Source organism: Carcharodon carcharias, chromosome 6 (assembly GCF_017639515.1).
Source record: "Carcharodon carcharias isolate sCarCar2 chromosome 6, sCarCar2.pri, whole genome shotgun sequence".
NCBI classification, from domain to species: Eukaryota; Metazoa; Chordata; class Chondrichthyes; order Lamniformes; family Lamnidae; genus Carcharodon; species Carcharodon carcharias.
The window spans coordinates 3029082-3046020 of record NC_054472.1 but is presented as its reverse complement, the minus strand read 5'-3'; the positions used below and the strand labels follow the sequence as shown (position 1 = coordinate 3046020).

At 41.5% G+C, this 16939-nt stretch overlaps 1 protein-coding gene across 2 annotated transcripts in view; it reads right to left on the bottom strand.

Moving 5' to 3' along the window:
- The window catches only part of nudcd1 (NudC domain containing 1), a 115392-nt gene that overhangs the window by 97467 nt on the left and 986 nt on the right, over window positions 1–16939 (bottom strand). The window contains exon 2 of one of the 2 annotated variants that reach the window (XM_041190460.1): window positions 8379–8559. The exons of the other annotated variant lie outside the window; for it this stretch is intronic. The gene's annotated coding sequence lies outside the window, so the exon portion shown is untranslated. The remainder of the gene's footprint in view (window positions 1–8378; window positions 8560–16939) is intronic. 2 annotated transcript variants of the gene reach the window in all.

The window sequence follows — 16939 nt, the reverse complement described above, 5'->3', positions numbered from 1 at the left end:
CTCAGGTGGGGCCCGTGAGGGAGAGAAAAAGTGAATCCTAGTCCTAAAGTGAAGCTGCACTGGAGAAAGTGGTGTGGAGCCAAACCACCCAGACAGAACATGTCTTTGAAGGAGAAGGTGGACCTCAGCTGGAGATCTGACTGCCCTGCGAGGAAGGGAGCTAAATGCATACAGCACAGCTGGAACTGAAGCAATCAAGGCAGGTATGGAAATAACAGGGAGCAAAACTGCAGCCCCCAGCTTGAGGAGAGAGCTTGTTTTGGGGCAATGAAGGAGCAGGAAAATATGGGCCAAACCACAGAGGGATGTACATAGGCCTTTGATCTTCTGCTCATCTGGAGGCCTCACCTTGGCCTGAGCATAGATTATGAAGCATAGGTCTTCCTGCTCCTGTCTGCTCACTGAGAAGATCATAGCCAGGCTAGAGGCTGTTAGTAAAGCTCAGTGCAATCATTAACAGCCAGTCATAGAATGTAAAAGGATAGTCTTTGGGAGTCATTAGAAGATGGCTCGGTTACATTAATAGTTAAGTTTGTGATTTTTGTTTTAAATTATTGAACTTGTGTCTATCATGTTTCTAAGGAGTATAGTGGTGAGTGAAGATCTGGCATGGTGGCTGACAATTGGAAATTTTGTGTGCATTAATCGGTATGGAGAGAATGTCTCCGCTGAGGGAAGCTTTTTAGGGGGTGAGTGGAGAAGAAGAAAGATTTTGAGTGAGAAAAAAAATAAATATTTATTAAAAGCAGATGAAAAAGGCAATGCAAACTTAATCAATGAGGAAACAAAAAATGACAACTGCGATATTGCAGCTTTAAAACATACAAGGTTTGCAATAATCAAAAAATCCCCAGAATCAAGTTGAAAAAAGCACTTTGAAACAAATTAAAATTCATTGTAGCTACCCTACATTTCAATATAATTCAGTAGAACCTGCCCTAGTAACAGGTTTGGCTATTTCTTCCACAGGAAAGGGAGAAAAAGCTATTACAATCTTTACTGTGCCTCTGTGCATAATGAAAATGTCTATCAGACAGCCCTTTCACATTATGGCTCCCGAGAGAGCAAGAGAAACAGATGATTTTCCTGCGCCACTTCCCCATATTTTAGATTTGAGATCTGCTGCTGCCTTCCTCTGGGCCCTCTAGAGGTCGATTGAGTGCAGAAAGCAGTTCTACATAGAATCCTCAAATTGTTTAATAGTTACTTCCAATCAGCTAGATTTTGATACTAGTTCAGTACACTTACTAGCCAGGGTTCTGACAGTACATAGCAGAGCTTGAAAGAATCAGTTTCTTCTGCAGCCACAGAATAGGATCATTTCCACTTCAGGAGTGCAGTCAGGTGAGCAAGACTTGACTCAACAGCACTCTGGCAGAGCAAACATATCTAGAGGTATAGAAAGATCACTTTCTTTTTTACTCCTTTTCTAGCACATAGCTTCATGACACCAGCAGCCCCCAAGTGGATTTTCTTCATGAGAACTAGCAAGCTGTTCGGCTGTGGAAGCAAACCAGGCCTGATAACATCTTTTTTGACAGCCACATATATGCAAGTTTCACAAGTTCACCGAATAGCAATCAAGCAAAGGAAACCCTGGTTGATTTTCCCCTGCCCTGTTCAAGGACAGCAGGAGGATTTTCTATACATTGGACACAAGGGTTTCAACTCTCCTCATTTCCCTTCACTTCCTTTCAGCAATAGCTAGAACTTTGCTTCTCTCCAATACTTCAACTGACAGAGGACAGAGATATAAAATAATTGGCAAAAGAACCAAAATGGAGATGAGAATTTTTTTACACAGTGAATTGTTATGGAATGGGCTGTCTGAAAGCTTGGTGGAAGCAAATCAATAATATCTTTCAAGAGAAAACTGGATAAATACTTGAAGTGGAAAAATTACCAAGGATGTGGAGAAATAAACAGGCGTAGTGGTACTACTTGGTAGCTCTTTCAAAGAGCTGGCACAGGCACAATGGGCCGAATGACCTCCTTCTGCGCTCTATAATTAGGCTTGACCACAACCTCAAACTGTTCTACTGAAGGCACAGGAATTAAGAGTGGAGGATAGGTGCCATGAAAAGTGCAGGAAGGGATTTTTAATACCAACATGGAGTAAAGTGTGTAAAGAAAGGACAGATGTAGAGGGAAAAATAGAGGTAGAAAAATCTTTACAAAGAAAAAATATCAAAACTTGAAGGACAGTGATCTTCCAGCATTTCACACTTGCACGTTTCAATCAGATGTGAGATATAGCTGGCTGTCCCAACAGAGTGTAAATCACCATGAGTTTTTTAATCTGCTGTCCTGTCACCCATCTCTAAGGATGCACAACTGTTAACAGCTGATGACCCAAACTCCACCTGGCACATTCCTGTCTGATTAATTTCACAATTCTGCCAGTATAAAACTCCTCATAGGCTTGCCAGCAACTGATGGTTATTTTGTGGAAATGAGGGAAATGATGCCATTTTATTGGTTCAAACAAAACAGACAAGCGTAAACAGGACCAGAGTACGTGCTGAATAGCAAGGATTAAGCACTAAGTACTGCAGCCCATTAACAATTCCCGCACCCCATACCGATGGGATTGATTAGGCAATTTGCTGACAAATGCAACAGGATAAAGCAACTAATCAAAGCTAAGTGGAGCGCCTGCAAATCAGCATCCTGCTAAAACAGTGCATCAGTCTGCAAAAATCAGTCCCCAATGGGCTGTCAAACCAAAACAGGCATCCCACTTACTCATTTCCATTCAGTGGCTGGTATTATATTAATAATCAAGATGAGGAAGGAAAACCTTGTGTAATCAAAGTGTCAAGTCAAAGTGCACCGCAGTATCTGGTCACAGGAGCAATCCCATTACTAATTGTGACCAGTGCACTCTCAAATACCCAGACCTTTCCAGAATCAGGGTAGAAAGACTAGGCTTAAAACAAGAAATGTATGTCCCTCTTTACGACTAAAAGTGTGCCTGGTGTGTGAACAAGTGTGTCAGTGTCAGCATATGCACAAGTGCCAGTGTGTGCACCTCTATGCATGTGTGAGCTTGTGTGCTTTTGTGAGGGTGTTTAGTTTGTGTGGTTGTTTTATAAGCGGGTAATATTTATTCCGTGGCGGGGGCTATAAATTTTAAATCAATTGTGTTTTTTGATCAGCCAGCTGCTTGACGCAGACAGAAATCCATCACCATGATGAAGTCTTTCTGAAAAAAGCTACTGAAGAATCCACTCTAACAAAAGGATATACAATGTACATTCTCTCTTGTACAGACTTAAACACAGGGGTTAGCATCATCCAACAGTAATATAAGAGCTATCGGTAGAGTTTAACTAACAATGGGGCCAGTATTGAAATTAGGAGAGAGCATTACGCTTTAAATATTCATAGCACTGGAGGAATTTTTCATTCTACGCAAACCTAAAACATTCTTTTAAAATTTTAAATTCAGCGTCTGAAGCATGGGCTGCATTCATAAGGAAAAAAAAAGTTCCCATTTAATTATCACTGTGCTAAAAGATCTTCCAAGGAACTTTTTTATTTTGTATTTTTATTTTTATTATTTTTATTTTTGTCTTGGATTTCCAGCATCCGCAGTTTTTTGCTTTTATCTTCCAAGGAACTGTTGCTCTGATTTTGAAATTGAAACACTCCCTCCCATCGGCAGCTCAGGCAACAATAACCTGTATTTACGTAATACCTCTAATGTAGTAAGGTGCCCCAAGATGCTTTAACAGCAGCGATTATCGAACAAAATTTGACACTAAGCCAGGGAGGTATTAGGGCAGGGACCAAAAACATGCTCAAAGGGGTAGGTTTTAAGGTTGACTCAAAGAAGAAAACTAAAGGTGAAGAGGTTTAAACAGGGATTGCCAGAGCTTAGGACCTAGGCAGCTGAAAGCATGGCCAAAGATGCAGTGACTAAAATTAGGGATGCTCAAGAAGTCAACATTAGAATGCAGATATCTTGTAGGGTTGTGGGGCCGAAGGAGATTGGAGCTAGGGAGGGGCAAGACCACTGAGGGATTTGAAAACAAGGATGACGATTCTAAAATCAAGGCATTGCTCAACCAGCAGCCAATACAGGTCATGCTGATCAGTAAACAGAACTTGACGTGAGTTAGGACACAAGCAGCAGAGTTTTGGATGAGCTCAAGTTTACAGAAGGGTAGAATGAGGGAGGTCAGCCAGGAGTGCAATGTAATAGTCAAGTCTAGAGTTAAAAAAAGCACAGATGAGGGTTTCAGTAACAAATGAGCTGAGGTAGAGAGGGAATCAGGTGATATTATTGGAAATAGGCAGTCTTAGTGATGATGCAAATGTGTGGTTGGAAGCTCATCTTGGGGTCAAATATGAGACCAATGTTCCAAGCAGTCTTTTCAGCATCAGTTACCAGAGAGCGGAATGGAGTCAGTGGCTAGGGAACAGAGTTTGTGGCAGAAAACAAAGACAATGTGGCTTTGGTCTTCTGAATAGTTAGTTGGAGGAAATTTCTGCTCATCCAGTACTGGACTTCAGACAAGCAAGCTGACAATTTAAAAACAGTTGAGAGAGGTGGGGATGAGGTAGAGCTGGGTGTAAATCACTTGGAAACTGATGCTGTGTTTTCAGATGATGTTACCAAGGGACAGCACATAGATGCAAAATAGGAAAGAGATAAGGATCCTTGGGAGACACCAGAGGTAACAGTGCAGGAGCAGGGAGATAAGACATTGCAGGTGACTTTCTGGCTATGACTTAACAGATAAGATTAGAACCAGGTGAGTACAGTGCCAACCAGCTAATGACAATGGAGAGGTGTTGGAGGCTGGGCTGGTATACATAGATCATTAAAATGAGGGAGTATTGAGCAAGCAGCATACATTTACTAGAATGATACCTAAGGCTCCAAGAGTTAAATTACAAGGAGAGATTACAAAAACTAGGTTTGTATTCCCTGGAATTTAAATTAAGGCGTGATTTGATCAAAGTTTTCATGATATGACGAAGAGGAACTGAAAGGGTAATTATAAAGAAACTATCTCCATTGGTTGGCGAGTATAGAACAATGAAGCATCGTCTAAAAATTAGTGTACTCCTCCACACACATAGGGTGGTAAAGTCTGGAACATTCTTCTGCGAACAGCAATTGATGCAAGATCAATTGTTCTTTTTAAATCTGTGATTGATAGATTTTTGTTAACGCAAGGTATAAGGAATACAGAATGCAGGTATATGCAGTTAGGTCACATACCAGCCATGACTTCATTGAACATCGGAACAGACTCAGGGGGTTAAATGACTGACTCTTGTTCTTGTGTTCTTATGGTGTGGTCAACTATGTCATGTGATACATACAGGTCAAAAAGGATGAGAACGGACAGTTTACCTTTGTTACAACCACACATGATGTAATCTGTGACCTGGATAAGAGCTGTTTCAGAACAGTAACACGGCCAGAAACCCGATTGAAGGGATTCAAACATGGAGTTCCAAGAAAGATTGGCAAGGATTTGGGAGGTGACAACACATTGAAGGACTTTGGAGAGGAAAGAGAGGTTGGAGAAGGGCAGTCATTTACAAGGACAGAGGGGTCAAGGGTTGGTTCTTTCTGAGGAGAGAGGTGATGATGGCAGATTTGAAGTGGGTCAGAATCTGAGGAGAGAATTGCTGACAATGTCAACTAACATGGGTTCCAGGAAGGGAAGATGGGAGGTCAGTAATTTAGAAGGAATAGGGTTGACGGAGCAGGAAATAGGTCTCATGGACAAGATAAGTTCGAAAGGGCATGAGGGGCAATAAGAGAGAAACTTGAGAAAGCTGCAAGTTCAGTGTTAGGGCAGTGGGGAGCCTTAGAGGGATTTTGGCAAGGTGAGCCAATGGATGGGAGGGACGTGGTAGAGGCAGCTAAGTGGATGGTCTCAATTTTAGTGCCAAAGCAGACCACAAGCTCCTCACACTTATTATTGGAGGAGAGGGTGGAGGAGACAGGGGAGAGAGATTTAAGAATCCAGTTTGCAGTACAGAAAAGAAGCCGGGGGGACTATCTTTGCATTCCAAGATGGTCCTGGAATGCTGAGCAGTTTTAGCTGATGGGCACAAGACCTGATAGTGCTCTCTGGCCAGTCACATCTGGCACTGAATGGCTAAAGTAGCTGTCCACATGAACCACTCAAATCTCCATACCTTGAACTTAAGGGAATGGAGATAAGGGCCATACTGAAGTGATGGCAGGAACAGCCAGGGTAAGAGTGATTAATAACTTTAATGGGGGGCTAGGGCATCAAAGGTGGAAGTGAGCAGTGGCTGACCAGATTGGTAGCTGCAGAAATGTTGTGGTGAATGGGGGACCAAAGGTCAAACAGTTGGGAGTTTGAAAGTACATTTACAAGTGAACTGAGAGAATTTTTCTTCACAGAAGTAGAAACAGAAGCGAGTAGGAGGGTGTTGGGGATGAAGGGCAATACAAGGAAGAAATCAGAGGTGGCCTTCTCTGTGACTGATACAATGGGAATAGTCAGGCCACATGAGATGGCGAGTCAGGAAGTGGCCATGACTATGGGTTGGGGATTTATATAGAGGGAGAGATTAAGGGTAGATAGGAGTGAACTCAGAGGAGTGAGAATGCATCCGGTGCACATAGCTCCTGCTAACTGCCTTTGGTCTGTTGAATGCAAGGGATCTTGACGGAGACTTGGTTAATTTAAAAGTAACAGGACTTCAGAGCTTTGATTGCTGATTTAGCCAATGTTTTGGCTAAAAGTTTTCTGGATTCAACATGCTTGCTCCAATGCCTGAGCCATACAGTTGACAACACTGCATTTTAAAAAATAGTTAAAAAGAAAGTTTGAAGGTGGGGGGGGTGGCGTTGGTGGAAAGCTGACAGAGTACCTTAATCGGCATAATAATTGAACTGCAGAATTTGAATTTACTGCTGCAATGTATATTGTTTTATTGTGTCTCTTCTCTCAACATCTTGAAGTACTGCATCAAATGTTTAAGAGTTATTTGATGCTGTACCAAAATGCTGAGAAACCTTTTGTGTAGCAGCATCCAAGCTTTGAGTCTTCACAGGCCACTTATGTGCATACAGTGGAAACCCACCAGTGTGCGGGCATATATATCTTACTGCTGAAGCAGATCTTTGTGCTCTGTTTAGGATTTATCCAACAACAAGGCAACAATACTAATGTTCTCTCCAAATCTCTTGGCCCACAAATCTCAAACAGGACTAGCTAACAAGCTAGACATTTAAGCGAAAACAGAAAACCACAGGCCATAGTTTGTGCACCCCAGCTCTAATGAAAATTAATTTGGGAACCATGGTTAAAATTTTGTTTGTTTGGCAAGGCAAGTTTTAGATCCAACACTTACTGGAGAGGAGGAAAAGGAGAGGGAAGGAAAATGAGGAAGAAAAATTATCAAGGACAAGATAAAATAAAAACATCAAAATAGATAAGGAATCAGTCCCCTTAAAACTACACTTATATGCCAAATTCAGCAGGAATAAGTCACAATGTGCATTTACAGTTCACGAACACCAATCTGGCATCAAAGGTCAGTCCCACCTGTCCCACATTTTTGATACAATCATAAGAATCTTACAGCATATGCAAGCCATTTCAGCCCATCCTGCCTGTGCTAGCTCTTGACAGAGCTATCCAAATAGTATCAATCCCCCATAGCCTTGCACATTTTCCCCTCCAAGTATACATCCTATTTCCTTTCCACAGTCCACATTGATTCTGCTTCCACCACCCTTTCTGGAAATGCTTCTAGAACACAACAACATGCTGCCCAAAGAATTCTCATCCTACCTCTGATTCTTCTGCCAATTATCTTAAATCTGCAACTTCTGGTGAGGAATTACAGAATTACTGTTTCTTTTTTAAAATTACATTCTAAAGATAATTATTGGTTGCAATATTGCATTATTAGCAACTCTATAGCAGGAACAATTTCAGCCAAGGCATACTGCTGTTCAAAAATACTGCATTCTTATTTCAAGACCACGCACACCACACTGTGTTCATTCATGGTACTGTTTTCTCAGGATCTGGTCATAAAGCTTCTATGCCTGACAATGGCTGGCACAATAAAGAAAAACAAAATACCTGGATTTACATAACACCCTTGTAAGACTTCCCAAAGCCCTTTACAATCAATGAAGCACTTTTGAAGGAACTGTTGGTTGAGGGATAAATATTGGCTTGAACACCAGACAGAAATTCCGTGCTTTTCTTTGAAATAGTTCCATTGGATCTCTTACATGCTCCTGAGGTGGTACCTTTGACAGTGTAGCACTCCGAGTGTTGCACTGGGAATGCCAGTGTAGACTACATGCTGTAGGACTCAAATCCAGGACCCTATGAATCAGAAATGCCAGGTATTTTTCTCACCTCGCTATTGACAGGTGGAATAAGGTTGGTGCAACAGAACATTTCCATTCCTTCCCATGGATTTCTTTGCTCATCTGTCTCTCTCTCTCTTCCAGTTTATCTATTTGTCTCTCTCCTTCTTTCAGACTGTTAGTCTTGGCCCAGTATTTGCACTCTCCCTGCTGTGGTAAGGTTGTGGGATCTATATTGCAGCAGAAGTATAGAGCGAGCATTTTGTAATGCCAAGGAGGGAGAAAAAAAATCAGTTGTGCCAAATCCAAAACGGTTATTCAGAATAGAATATTTACATGTCATTCAGTCAACAACACATGCGTGGATGTACAAATTAGCTTTGAACACTGAAGTAAAACTGAATATATTTGAGTTGTGTTACTGACATTTGCTGAAATTGTGTCAAACAGGAATGATTGATGAAAAGTTCCTTGAACCAGCACAAGAAAGGAAAGCAGCTGATTTAAGTGAGGAAATTACATTCTGTGGCCACATTCGTTAGGAGGTGACAACAGCTGTTTGGATTGTTACCATTTGAAATACTGTGAAACTGCAAATGTATTAATATGATATATCTCAAAGCACCTAGCATTTAAAACAGGCAAAGATATTTACCAATACATACTGTATCGTCTCTTTAAACTTGTCACTTTTTCCGAGGCTCACTGACACTTTAACATTTAATCAGCAGCTGATGTGAAGTGCCTGAGCCTGAAGGAAGTTGCCAACTAGTCTTAGCCAGCATGCAGTCTATTCACCTCAGCAGCTCAGTATGAGGACTACAGCACTGAATAGCCAAGTGGTTATGGTACTGGGTTTGTAACCCCAAGACCAAGAGTTCAAATCTCACAATGGCAAACTATGAAACAATGTAACTCCATCTGAAAACAGATGGAAACGTGTTTGTACTCGAAAGAGTTACAGCACAAACAGGCCATTCAGACCAACTGGTATATAGTTTATGCTCTTCACGAACCTCCTCCCATCCCTTTTACCTAGCCCTATCAGCAGATCCTGCTAAAACCTACTAGGCCTGCTGAGATTTTCCAGCATTTTCTGTTTTTGTGGCAGATCCTGCTATTCCTTTCTCTTTCATATGCTTAACTAGCTTCCCCTTAAATGCATCAATGCTGTTGTCTCAACACCCCTGGTGGAAGCGGGATCCACCATCCTTACAAAAACAGAAAATGCTGGAAAAACTCAGCAGGTCTGACAGCATCTGTGGAGAGAGAAAAAAAACAAAGTTAATGTTTCGAGTCTGTATGACCCTTCTTCAGAATTCAAGAGAAGTGGAAATGTGATGTAATTTATACTGTTTAATGGGGGTGGGGCAGGTGGAGCTGGATAGAAGGCCAGCCATAGGTGGGGACAAAGGAGAGATTGACAAAGGTGTCATGAACAAGCAGCCAAAGGGATTGTTAATGGTAGTGGTTAATGCTAAAAATGGATGTAAATAGTGGCGTAAAGGTTAGAAAGCAAAATGTGATTATAGCAGAACAAGGGTAGCATTGTGAGAAAGAATATGATGGAACAAGTGACAGATGGCCCTACAGGGGATGGGTTGGGGGGAAAATAAAAGAATAGAAAATGGAAAAAGGGGATAAAACTATGGATAAACGAATAAAAATAAAACAAGTGGGTAAAAAAATGAATGTGGAAGAAAGGGCATGAGTAAAAGAGAGGAGGAGAGAGTTCATGACCTGAAGTTGTTGAACTCAGTGTTGAGTCCAGAAGGCTGTAACATGTCTAACTGGAAGATGAGGTGCTGTTCCTCCAGTTTGCGTTGAGCTTCACTGGCACATTGCAGCAGGCCAAGGACGGACATGTGGGCAAGAGAGCAAGATGCTATGTTAAAATGGCTTTGCTTGCACTTCCTTCAATTTAGTCTACTGCATCCACTGCTCCCAATGTGGTCTCCCTTACAACGGAGAGACCAAACGCAGACTGGGTGATCGCTTTGCGGAACAACTTCATTCTGTCGGCAAGCATTACGCATACCTCCCTGTCGCTTGCCATTTCAACACTCCACCCTGCTCTTATGCCCACATGTCCAACCTTGGCTTGCTGCAATGTTCCAGTGAAGCTCAACGCAAACTGGAGGAACAGCACCTCATCTTCCGACTAGGCACTTTACAGCCTTCCAGACTGAATATTGAGTTCAACAACTTCAGGCCATGAGCTCTCCCCTCCATCCCCAACCCCTTTTACTCATCCCCTTTCTTCTACATTCATTTTTTACCCACCTGCTTTATTTTTATTCATTTATCTGTAGTTTTATTCCCTTTTTTCCCCATTTTCTATCCTTTCTTTCCCCACCATCACCCCCTTCCCCCACCCCATCCCCTACAGGACCATCTGTCACTTGTTCCATGTTGTTCTTTCACAAAATACTACCCTTTTTCTGCTATAATCACATTTTGCTTTCTTACCTTTACACCACTATTAGCACCTCTTTTAGCACTAACCATTACCATTAACAATCCCTTTGCCCTCTTGTTCATGACATCTTTGTCAATCCCACCTATGGCTGGCCTTCTATCCAGCTCCATCTGCCCCACCCCCCTTAAACAGTATAAACTACATCACATTTCCACTTCTCTTCAACTCTGAAGAAGGGTCATACAGACTCGAAACGTTAACTTTGTTTTTTTTTCTCTCTCCACAGATGCTGCCAGACCTGAGTTTTTCCAGCATTCTCTGTTTTTGTTTCAGATTTCCAGCATCCGCAGTATCTTGCTTTTACCCACATCCTTACAATTGGATAACAACATCGTGCATTTATATACCATCTTTAACATAGTAAAACATCCCAGTGCACTTCACAGGAGGTTTATGGGACAAAATTGGACACCAAGCCATATAAAGAGATAATCAGCCAAGTGACGAAATGCTGAGTCAAAGAGATAGGTTTTAAGGATAGATCTAAAGGAGGAGAGAGAGGTAGAGAGGCAGAGAAGTTGAGGGAGGGAATTCCAGAGTTTAGGGCCCAGGCAGCTGAAGGCACAGCCACCAATGGTGGAGTGTTTCAAATTGAGAATGCTTTGTGGAGTGCAGACATCTAGGGGGATTGTGAAGCCAAAGGAGATTACAGAGATTGGGAGGGGGCGAAGCAACAAATCAATTTCTAAACCAGGATGAGAATTTTAAAATTGTGACATTGTTTGATCAAGAGCCAATGTAGGTCAGCAAACACAGGGGGCTATGGCTAAACAGGGCTTAGATGCAAGTCAGGGCACAAGCAGCAGTGTTGTGAAAGACCTCATGTTTGCAGTACCTTACTGAAGGCTTTCTAAGAATCAAATATATTGTATATTTGCTTAAGGCGAGTCAAGCATAACCTTCCCATTTGAATTTAATAAGATCAACAATACATACTTACAGGTACATCATTTGTCATGTTTAAAATTAATGGCTTTACATGTGTTCTTGAGTCAATTATACACAATTTTAAAGGACAGATTTAAATCCACATAAAGATATACATCTAGGTGGAGACATTGACACAGCTTTTGACACTGTCCAGCATGATTCCCTACGGAAGGCACTTACAGACTCTAATACAAGAGCTAACAGAAATGCTTCAGGAGTCATCTGAATTGGTGGTGGGCATAGAAACCAATTGCAGTTTGAAACAGAGTCAAGCAGGGGTATTTTCTGTCACTAATGCTGTGGGAGAGAAGATAATGAGAATGGTGCAGGAAGAGTTACTAGAGAGACGTGGCCATATCATAAAAGGTCAGAGCATATGGAATCTTAGTATGCAGACGATGCCACACTCATAGCCAGAACAAAGGAACAGCTAGAGACTATGGCAGGCCTAGTCAAAAGGCACAGTGAAATCTTTTGGACTGAACATAAGTGAGACAAAGACCAGTGTTACAGTTCTAAATGGCAATGGAAAAGTCAAGATTAGAAACACAGAGATAGAGGCAGTGGACAAATTCAAGTACCTTGGCTCAATGATAAACACCAAAGGTACATCCAAGAATGAAACCCAGGTTAGATTAGCTACAGAACAAACGAACAAGAGACAATGACCCCATTCTCTTCATTAGTAATTTAGATCAATCACACTTAAGAGTAAAAATGTTTCGTTAACATAAATTTAAATTTACCTTTCAGTAATTTAATTTTCTGTCCTGTGTTCTACAGATCTGATCTGCCTTGGAGTTAAAGCTCTGGGTTTATTATTTGTCATTTAACACTTTGTGTGTGTCAGTGAAGCCTTCTTTCTGGATTTGTGCTTAATGCTTATCTTTCATTGCAATTTACTGCCTCTCCACATGTGCTCATTCTTGTTCCAGAATTTCACAAGGACCATATGTGCAGCCCGACCAGTCCATTGCTGACCCTTTTGGTAAAACATCAATGGGGATGACAGATGTCATCAACAGTAATTAACAAAAGTTAACAAAGTGCTCCTCTTTACAGAGGCGCAAATAATAAACCACAAATTATAAATGAATTAAAGGAAACTTATCAAATTGAAGCATAATGTTCCAGGTGCCCACAGTAAACTCCAGTCCCTCCAGTGCCCCCGGTGGCAGAAGACCACCAGCGTTCCAGCAAACAGACATGCTCACTCTCCAGGGACACACAGGCATGAAAATAACCAATCCATCGCTTTGCAGGTTTCTACTGCACTCATCTGGCTATGGATTCAACCATTTGTTCTTCTTAATTCACAAAGTTGAGAAGTGACAAATATACTTCTGTTCCCAGGTCCATGTTCACTCTTCAATCTTTCTTCCGCTGTGTGACACTTCCCATTTGGCTTCATTAACATTTTTGTTTACCCAATTACACATCTGAGTTTTTTGGCAGGAAACTACTGAAGTATCCATTTCAAAAGCTCTTAAGATTATACTTTTGCTAATTATACTGCAGGACAGAGCTTTATCTTTGACTTGGCAAAACATGTCTGCAAGGTCCTTCAGATTTTTTATTGCAAAATAAAGCAGCACCGTGATAGAGTCCAGCAAGGACACACAATTAAAGTGGTTGACAAAAGAATTAGGAGAGATGAGGCTATTTCTTAAACACAACAAGTTATGATGATCTGGAGTACACAATTTGAAAGGGTGGTGGACGTAGATTCAATAATAACTTTCAAAAAGGAATTGGATAAATACTTGAAAAGGAAAGTGTGCAGGACAATTGGAGAAGTAGCGGGGGAGGCAGTAAATGAATAGCTCTTTTATAGAGTGAGCACTGACATGATGGGTCAAATGGCCTCATCCTGTGTTGTATGATTTGATAATACAGGCTAGAGGACAGACAGCAATGACTGATGAAATTCATACCGCTGTTATCACTATGGGCCAGCACATGCTGATGTTTTATTAATATGCAATGAGCACATGAGCTGCCCTCCCTTTCCTTACACATGGTCAGTGGATTCCTCTCATATAACCTGGTAAGAGGAAAGTACAGTGAGTATCCCACAATACAGCATAATGCAACATGAAAGACTGTAGCTGTAAAATGTAATCAAATTATCGATACACCACATTTTGCAGCATTGTCAGCCATTGGGCCCATCATCCCTGTGCTGGCTCTCTGATTTCCCATTCCCTAATCGTGTCCTCCATATCCTTATATTTTATTTTTTCAATTTTTTACCTTTTTTTTATTTATTTGTTCACCGGATGTGGGTGTCACTGGCTGGGTCAGCATTTATTGCCAACCCTAATTGCCCTTGAGAAGGTGGCAGTGAGCTGCCATCTTGAACCACTGCAGTCCATGTGGTGTAGGTATACCCACAGTGCTGTTAGGGAGGGAGTTCCAGATTCCATTTCAAAAGCCATTTTGAATTTTGCTTTAATCACTATATCCCAAAGGGTCATTCATGTCCTAATAATTCCCTCCAAATAAAAAATCTCCTTCATTCTTTTGGTAGTAAATACATGCTCTTTTGTTACTGATGCATCAATCTGTAGAAATAATTTTTAACTCCCCAACCTCCTCAAAGCCCCTCAATTTTGAACACCATTGAAATTTAAATGAATAGAGCTTCACTTTCTTAAGTGTCCCTGAATAACTAAGGCTTCTTATTTTTAATATCATCTCAGTGAATCTCTCCTGCATCCTAGGCAAGATCTTGAATCCTATTCAAAGTAAGAGGCGCGAAAGTAGACACATTATTCGAACTGGGTCGGGGGTGGGGGGGGTGGTGGTGCTGAAAGAGTGCTCCCTGATCTCCCAGCACTGGTTTTGAGTTTCTAAAAGATCAATGTGTGCAGTGAATTCAATTTTTTATGTTTGGGATGTTGGTAACTGTCTTTCTCACACCTGTCGTCAATTAGAATGCTTACATTTTCTAACTATAGAAGAAATACTATGAATAGTACCACAGAGAAGCCCAAGAGTAAATTAAAATTACTTTTAAAATTAGTAGGAATTTTGTTAAAACAAATAGGGAAAGGCAGTTTTCTCTGGTTGCAAGTCAGTGAGAAGGAGTTGATTTAAAATTGTCAGAAGAAAGAGAGGGGGTGAGGATACTGTATTCAGTTTTGGTCACCTTACTTAAAGAGGGACAAAGGTGCATTCAAAGCAGTTCAGAGAAGGTTCACTAGGCTCATTCCTGGGATGAGGGGTTTGTCTTATGAGGAAAGGTCGAGCAGGTTGGGCCTGTACTCATTGGAGTTTAGAAGAATGAGAAGTGCTCCAATTGTTTGATGAGGGTTGAATATTAGCCAGGATACCAGGGAGAACCACCACCCCCCAACTCCCAAGTCGTCTTCAAAACAGTGCCACAGAATCTTCTATATCCTCCTAAGACAGACAGACCTTGTTCTAATGTCTTGTCTGAAAGACAGCACCTGTAACATTGCAGCACTCCCTCAATACCACACTGGCTGCACCTGCCTGGATTTTTGTGCTATGTCTCCAGAGTGGGGTTTGAATTCACAACCTTCTGTCTCATACATAAATTAGGAACAGGAGGCCATTCAGCCCCCCAAGCTTGCTCCATCATTTGATTATATCATGGCTGACCTGATTGTGACTTCAACTCCACTTTCTTGCCTACTCTCGGTAACCCTTGACTCCCTTGTCAATCAAGAATCTTTCCAACTCAGCCTTAAAAATATTCAATTATCCTGCTCCACTGCTCTGAAGGAAAGAAATCCACAGAATTGAAACATATAAGATTGAGGGGACTTGGCGGGGTGGATGCCCAGATGATGCTTCCTCTCATGATGAAATCTAGAACTAAGGGGCACAGTTCCAAAACAAGGGGTCTCCAATTTAAGATGGAGATGAGGAGGATTTTTTTTTCCCTCAGAAGGTGATTAGGGTTTGGAATTCTCTTCCCCAGAAAGTAGAGGCTGGGTCACTGAATATATTCAAGGCTGAGTTAGGCAGATTTTTGATCTACAAAGGAGTTAAGGATTATTGGGGGGAGGCAGGGAAGTGGTGTTAAGGCCACAATCAGATCAGCCCTGATGTTATTGAATGGCAGAGAATGCACAAAGGGTCGAATGGCCTACGCCTGCTCCTATTTCTTATGATCTTATGTTCTGTTTGCAGACAGTTATTAGAGGTTGAAATGTTTTGCTTTAAGCAGCTGAGGCAAAGAACAGATGAAGCACAGAAAGGCACATGGGCTAGGAGAGAGGCCAGTAGGATTAGCTGTGGATTTCGGCACCAAAAAGAATAGGCACACACACAGCAGGCCAAATGGCCGCCTTCAGTTTTATAAACCTCCATGGTTGAAATAAGCTAAGTCAGCATAGATCAAGATTGAGCCCAGTACATTCCTGGTTTGTATTGCTATTTCCCACTAGCCACTAAATTTACCATCTGAAACATAAAGTGAATACCTGTATTAAATAAAAGACAATTCGGAAAGCAGCATTTACATAGCAGCTTATCACATCCCAAAGCATAAGCAATTCCTTTTGAAGTGGAGTGACTTTCAAGTAAGCTGCCAATTTAAGCATCGCAAGATCCCACCAATAATATTAGAATTGCCAGTTAATCTGTTTTGGTGTCATTAGTGAAGACATTGTTGTTATGTAGAACACCAGAACTCCATTATTCTTTATCAAATGGTGCCCCATGATATTTTAAACCCACCCGATTGGGTAGACAGGCCCACAGTTCAACTCTGAACTAGGTAACTAACCCTCACAAGCACACTGAGGTGCCAGCCTAGATTATTTGCTGAATTTTTGCAATGGGGCTTGAAGCCACGACCCTTTGCTTCAAGAGTGCTGCCATCTGAACCAAACTAACAGTTTCACCTTTATAACATTACCAATAATAACTAGCCATTGCAATCAGGCACCACAAAATATTGAACCTTAGTGCATGATGTGTTTAATAGTTGTTTTTTGGAAAGGCTGTTAGATGTCATTTTAAGAAAGCACAATTTGTTCGTGGGTAGGTCCAGCAGAAAATGCTGAAAAGTTGAGTTGAACAGGCATCATTCATGGCTCAGTTGGTCTTTCTTGCCTCTGGGATGAAGGAATTATCTCATGAAGAAAGGTTGGACAGGTTGGGCCTCCAATGCACTGGTTTCAGAAGAATGAGAAGTGCTGCATATAAGATCCTGAGGGGCCTTGACA